The sequence below is a fragment of the Ranitomeya imitator genome, chromosome 2, assembly GCF_032444005.1.
Source record: "Ranitomeya imitator isolate aRanImi1 chromosome 2, aRanImi1.pri, whole genome shotgun sequence".
Lineage (NCBI taxonomy): Eukaryota > Metazoa > Chordata > Amphibia > Anura > Dendrobatidae > Ranitomeya > Ranitomeya imitator.
The window spans coordinates 423,051,843-423,059,319 of record NC_091283.1 but is presented as its reverse complement, the minus strand read 5'-3'; the positions used below and the strand labels follow the sequence as shown (position 1 = coordinate 423,059,319).

At 44.2% G+C, this 7,477-nt stretch overlaps 1 pseudogene; it reads right to left on the bottom strand.

Annotated features, from left to right (window-relative positions):
- Positions 1-6,797: 6,797 nt before the first annotated feature.
- On the bottom strand, positions 6,798-7,032 carry LOC138668278 (U2 spliceosomal RNA; annotated as a pseudogene).
- Between the last annotated feature and the right edge of the window lie 445 nt (positions 7,033-7,477).

Genomic DNA, 7,477 nt, shown 5'->3' with positions numbered 1-7,477 from the left:
TTCGGACTGGACTTGGAAAAAAGAGTTTAGCTGGTTAAGTTGCGATGTCGTGTCTCTTTACACGAGTATACCGCATGATGTAGCTATGCAAGCTGTCGAGTTCCATCTAAAAGACTATGGAGAATACTCTGAGGATTTGATTAATTTTTCTTTGCAGGTTTTATCCTTCCTCATGCAAAATAATATTTTTTCGTTTGACAATGAAATATATGTCCAGAAGTCTGGAGTCCCTATGGGAGCTAAATACTCACCATCTTTGGCCAATTTAACCATGGCATTTTGGGAGCAAAAATTGATGTTCTCTGCCGATAATCCTTTTGTTGAATGCATCTCCTGGTATGGCAGATACATTGATGACACCCTCATTATTTGGGGGGGCGATGTGTCTGCCATACCGGGATTTGTAGAATACATTAATTCTAATGATTGCGGTATCAAGTTCACTTTTGTTTGTGATCAGTTTAATATTTCATTTTTGGATCTGGATCTGTGCGGATGTGTTGGGGAGAAAATTATAAGTAAGACGCATACAAAACCCATTAGTGGGAACACATTGCTGCACGCGGAGAGTAGCCATCCAGCCCACACAATTAGATCCATACCTGTGGGAGAATTTATCAGGTCCAAACGCAATTGCAGTGGGGAGGAGGATAGACAGAAGGAATTTAATAAATTAAACAACAAATTTAAAAACCGTAAATACCCTAGTTGGACTTTAAGAAGAGCCGCAAACGTAGTCAATAGTAAACGGAGGGAGGATTTATTAGTTCCAAATAGTGATAATCTATTAAGAAAGAAGTATGACAAAAAACCTTATGTGTGTTTGCAATTTTCCTTCCAATTCAATCAAATCAAAGGTATGATCAACAGGAGATTATCTATCCTATATGAGGATGAAATATTGTCGGATATTTTGAAGGATGGAATAAATGTGGTAGCAAGAAGGGCACGAACTATTGGTGATTCAATTGCCCCAAATTCTTCCTCTGTTTCCAATAAACCCAGATCCAGTACATGGCTGGAATGTAAGGGTTTTTTTTAGATGCGGGACCTCTGCATGTAGCACCTGTGCACATATACAAGTAGGTAACATTTTCCAGAATTCGGATAATACCAGAGAGTATAAAATAAATAGTTTTATAAATTGCCATACGAAAAATGTGGTATATAAGGTAGATTGCATATTATGCCAGATCTCTTATATAGGGTGTACGTCACGCAAATTAAAAACTCGAATAACTGAACACATTAGAGACGCTATTAACCCCAATATAAGAAATACAAATAAAAATATCTCTATGGTATCGAGACATTTTAATTTACAACATAATGGGGATATCACCGCTCTAAGGGTGCAGGGTATTGAGAAAGTGTATATGTCACATCGCGGAGGAGATTCAAGGAGACGCCTGCTCACTAGAGAGGCTTTTTGGATCTACAATCTAAATACTCGTTATCCTGCAGGCATGAACAAGAAAAGTGAAATTATGTATCACTATTGTTAGTGTTTTAGTATGTTGTGTATGTTATAGTCTATTTTTTAATATGTTTAGACATCTGTAGCTCTAGGACCTTACGAACCTGTCATGTGATGTGGGGGGCGTGTCTTAAGCCTGTATGGGAGATATAGCGCGCTCATTCCTGGAGCTGCATGGGCATGAGTAAGACCGCTATAGGTCGAAACGCGTAGCCGTATTCTTACAATCACCTGTCTGGTCCACTTTTTGTAAGGAATTTTTCTGCTTTTATTGCCACTTTGGATTAATAAAATTTGCAACTTTTTATCCATCTTGCTGGAGCTGGAGTGTCTACTTTGTTGGAAGTGCTGCTGCAATATTGGATTGAAGTTCATTCTCTGTCCTCCATAGTACACGCCTGCGCAAGGCAAGATTGCCTTGTGCAGGCATGTACTGAGGAGGACAGAGAATGAACTCCAATCCAATATTGCAGCCAGCATGCAGCCAGCGGGTAAGGAAAGGGTGAATCAAAAACCCAAAAACCCCGCCTCCATGGCTGAAGATTGTTCCCTCCAAATTCAGGTGACAGTGTCCCTTTAAGGAGCCAAGATGGCGGCGAGTGGCCGGAAAAGAGAAGGCAGAGGGGATGAAGGTGGCCCCAAGTCTCCGTCAGGCCGTCTTCAGCCGGGACCCAGCTCTGACCCAGGAAGGCAGCGCGCTCCACACAAGTAAGCAGCCCCCTTGCTTCTAGACCGCCCGCGGGCCACTGCAAACACCCGAACCGCCGACACTGGTGGGCGGCGGGAAAGACTACAAGAGCCTTTGGCGGGCGCCTCCAGACGTGACCACGGGGAATAGGCGCTGCGGCTCCCACCGATCCGCGCCGGCGACTCAGGCGGCCGGGGCTCAGCCGGGGATGAAGCGTGACCGCTCCAGGTTTGTCTCGCTTCAGATGGAAGAGCTCTCGGTGGGGTGCTGCAATGCGCGCCCACCGCAAGGAGTACGACAGGGCCGCGGCAGTCTCGGCGGGCGGAGGGCTCTGCGGGAAGCGCCGCCAGAAAGGCCACAGGGTGTGCGTCCCTTACCGGTCCTCTTACCTCCTCCCAGCACCGTGTCTCAGTCCCCCAGGCACCGGAAGACTTTCCAGGTGGTGAGCCAGGATCTCACATGTAAAGGGTGGCGGGGGATTCCACTGCTGATTAGTCTGCCCGGGTCTCCGGGTCTGGCGCTGCATGCAGCCCACTACTGGTGGGAAGGGTACTTCTCCAGCAGGCCTCAAGTCCGTGTGCAGGCCTCAGATTGGAAGCGCAATTTAACGCCAATTTGTCGGCCAGTGGAGGCAGGGTTGTCCTCTGGGCCACCAAGGAGATGTACAAAGCCCTCAGATCCGATGGATGGACTAATAAATGCGTAGATTAAGCTGGATAACTTCAGCTAGCAGAGGAGCTCAATGGAGACATGTCCTGCTCCTTCAGCTGCTAGCCACGCCCCCCCTGTTTTAAAACTTTAAACTGTTTCAGCCACCTCTTCCTCGCTCAGATCCTGCAACAAGAAATTTTGTGACACTGGGTCTAAAATGGTTGTAATTTCCTCCATAGAAATTTCCATAAAACTATTATCTATAATTTTTGTATTAAAAAGGTCAGCATAAAATTGGTGGACTTTATTTAAAATTCCCTCTGCTTTTAAATTATAATAAGTATAAGAATGTGGGATATTGCATTCCTGTAAAAAAAATAACTGATGCAGTCAAGGTATAGAGAAACTCGAAGAGCGCAATTCTCCTGGGTTTAGTTTTGATCCCTCTAGCATTAAAGGGACTCTGTTCCCTCCAAATTCAGGTGACAATCTTCAGCCATAGGGGCGGGGTTTTTGGATGTTTGATTCACCCTTTCCTTACCCTGCGCTTAGTAACCCGATGTGTACCCTGGTTACCCGGGGACTTCGGCATCGTTGGTCGCTGGAGAGCTGTCACACAGCGACGCTGCAGCGATCGGCATCGTTGTCTATATCGCTGCAGCGTCGCTTAATGTGACGGTACCTTAAATGCAGCAAGTCAATATTTGCAGTGTTGACCCTTCTTCTTCAAGACCTCTGCAATTCTCCCTGGCATGCTCTCAATCAACTTCTGTATCAAATCCTGACTGATAGCAGTCCATTCTTCATAATAAATGCTTGTATTTTGCCAGAATTTGTTGGTTTTTGTTTGTCCACCCGTCTCTTGATGATTGACCACAAGTTCTCAATGGGATTAAGATCTGGGGAGTTTCCAGGCCATGGACCCAAAATCTCTGTTTTGTTCCATGAGCCATTTAGTGATCACCTTTGCTTTATGGCAAGGTGCTCCATCATGCTGGAAAAGGCATTGTTGGGCGCCAAACTGCTCTTGGACGGTTGGGAGAAGTTGCACTTGGAGGACATTCTGGTACCATTCATTATTCATGGCTGTGTTTTTAGGCAAGACTGTGAGTGAGCTGATTCCCTTGGCTGAGAAGCAACCCCACACATGAATGGTTTCAGGATGCTTTACAGTTGGCATGAGACAAGACTGGTGGTATCGCTCACCTCTTCTTCTCCAAATAAGCTGTTTTCCAGATGTCCCAAACAATCTAAAAGGGATTCATCAGAGAAAATGACTCTGCCCCAGTCCTCAGCAGTCCACTCCCTGTACCTTTTGCAGAATATCAGTCGGTCCCTTATGTTTTTTCTAGAGAGAAGTGGCTTCTTTGCTGCCCTCCTTGAAACCAGGCCTTGCTCAAAGAGTCTCCACCTCACAGTGCGTGCAGAAGCACTCACACCAGCCTGCTGCCATTCCTGAGCAAGCTCGGCACTGCTGGTAGTCCGATCCCGCAGCTGAAACCGTTTTAATATACGGTCCTGGCGCTTGCTGGTCTTTCTTGGGTGCCCTGGAGCCTTTTTGACAACAATGGAAGCTCTCTCCTTGAAGTTCTTGATGATGCGATAGATGGTTGACTGAGGTGCAATGTTTGTAGCTGCGATACTCTTCCCTGTTAGGCCATTTTTGTGCAGTGCAATGATGGCTGCACGTGTTCCTTTAGAGATAACCATGGTTAACTGAAGAGAAACAATGATACCAAGCACCAGCCTTCTTTTAAAGTGTCCAGTGATGTCATTCTTACTTAATCATGACTGATTGATCGCCAGCCCTGTCCTCATCAACACCCACACCTGTGTTAATGGATCAATCACTAAAACTATGTTAGCTGCTCCTTTTAAGGCAGGACTGCAATGATGTTGAAATGTGTTTTGGGGGTTAAAGTTCATTTTCTTGGCAAATATTGACTTTGCAAGTACAGTAATTGCTGTTAAGCTAATCACTCTGACATTCAGGAGTATATGCAAATTGCCATTAGAAAAAATGAAGCAGTAGACTTTGGAAAAATTAATATTTGTCTCATTCTCAAAATTTTTGTCCATGACTATACATACTTTCTTTCTGACATTGCTCCGTTTTGTGATCCTGGCTCCCACATTTAGCACAGGTAGTGTCACAATTCGAATGCCCATATATCTTACATTTCCTGCAGAAAGGGGGCATGCCATTAAAATAGAGGTCATCATTCGTTCTTCCATATTTAAAACGAGCTGGTGGTAGCTCTACTCCTCCAGGTTTTGAGGCATTGTTAACACAGGTTACAACGTACCACCATTTGGAGGTCCAAATGCCACACTCATTCAAAACCTTTCCAAAACAATTTACTTTTTTGAAGAAACCAAGTAGGTATCTTCCAATTTCAATCTCTTGCATGTGGGGGGAATAGATTTTTACTATTAAGAGCCTGGTCTCTTCCAAAACATGGATGGCAAATCTAACTCCCTTAAGGTCAGGGTTTGTCAGGAAAACCACACCAGGGGACATGATTTGGTTACAGACCTGTTGATGAATACCTTCTCCGGTGAAAGTCACATCGTAAATACCACACCTTGGATAGTCTTGGATGGCCAGAATTTTGTGTTTTTGAACCGAAAAAGCCTTCTCAAGAACATTGAAAACAATAAATTTAAGTTCACGACCATCTCCTCCACCTTTTTCAAAATAGATCCGAACCGTATGCTTAAGAAGGGCATATGCTGGAACGTCACCAGGATCAGAATACATGGCTAAAAGGAAACAAACGGGGGTGTTCCGCAACAACAAACGAGGGTGTTCCGCAACAAGAAAAACCACCAAGATGTTCAACGACAACTTGGCTAAGGCGATTGCAACCCGTTGCCTTGGGACTAAGCCCACCTCCCAATAGCAACAAGGGATTGGATCCCACTACAAGAATGGGACCCGCACACAAGGCCGAGAGGCGGGGTACCCCAGGCACCTAAAGAACTTCGACCAGATGCAAGAAAACCTACACCTGATCTTAGCCATTTGGCCGAGAAGCGATGCTAGAAATGCTTTGCCACTTCAGCTGCACCAAGGCCTACAACCGACACCCAATGTGGAGACAGAGCAAAAGATTGCCATGGGGAAGACATTTCTAGAAACTCTGGATGCATTCGCAATGACAGTTCTGCTGTGTATGTTCAAGCTGTGCACAACGCGTTTTGAATCTGCATATCTCCACCTATTTTAACACATTCTCCATCCCCCTTTTGTTCTAAAGTGTGCAAGTGACTGCAAGAAAGAGAGGGAAATTCCAAAAACAGACAGGCGGGCAGTTGTCTTCCTGGCTCTCCTGAAGCTGGGCACAGACCCCCTACCATGTGGTCTGCTGCTGCTTCAGCAGCAGACTGAAGACGGCGCCATTTTACACTGTCTGATATAGGCCGAGAGCCCATTGTGACACGTGAGAGTTCCAGAGTCAATCGATAAAGGCCCCATTGTGACTGCACATGAAGGTTCCGTGCACAGATTCTATCTACTGCAGGCAGCGCACCTGATTGGTCAATAGCATTAGAATACTCACACAGGTGTAGATGGACAAGACAAGCATATTCAACATCCGCACAGGCACCATTTTTCCTTTTTTTTTTAAAAAAAAAAATACATATAATGCAGCACGGAGCCTAATTTTGTAGATGGCACAGTATATTTGCAACACTGTAACAAAGGCCTAATACAGACCTACATCTTAACACACCTGTTGCAACCAGTAAAGACAAATTGATTGCATATTGAATGCAATACAATGCTTGACATACATGGGTGAAAGCAAGGCCAGGCAAGGTACACAAAATGTTGCAAATGGTCAAGTGAAATCAAGCAAAATGCTACATTTGGCATCTGAAATGTGCTTCGCTGACTCTGAAAAGTATTCACATAAAGGGTTAAAAGACAACTTGCGCTGATTTCAATTCAATCTGTTTTTGGAAACCGGATCAGAGAAGGCATGCACTGTTCCCAGAGATAATAATGGGTCAATGCGCAATAATGGGTCAATGCGTGGAGTGGACAAAGCAAGCTCCATTTCCAGCTCCCTGTTACAAAAATCCATTTAATATACGAGTAATATACGTATGGTCCCCAAATAGGGGACGTATCAGATATTAAACTGATAAGAACAGATTTTTTTTTTTTGCACTCCGTTTCATAATACTTAATATTTTGGATCAAAGTTCTTGATTTTAAGTCCTAGAAACTCCATATTAGACCCTAGAATCCATCATCGTGCATCAACGTAATTTTTATCCTGCAATATGCATACCACCCATAACACCATATACACCCAACCAATTCAGCAGCTTCTCTTCCAAGAAACTACCAGTCCATTTTTTCTTTACTATTTCTGCCAATCATGGCAAAACTTTATATGTCTCCATAAACCTCCTCCCATCACGTGCCAAATGATTCCACACCTTTATACGCAACACTTTTAGATCATCTGTTTTCTTCAGCTCTTCAACCACTTTAATCAATCTCTGCGTACCAATAGCCTCCTCATTTTCTGTTTTTCACATAATCCATATAGATAATTTTTCTCAACTCCTCTCTAGTTATTAGATCTCTTGGCAAAGGTTCGGCTTTCCCATATCTAAGCCTATTTTCATACTCCTCCAAGTTCTTC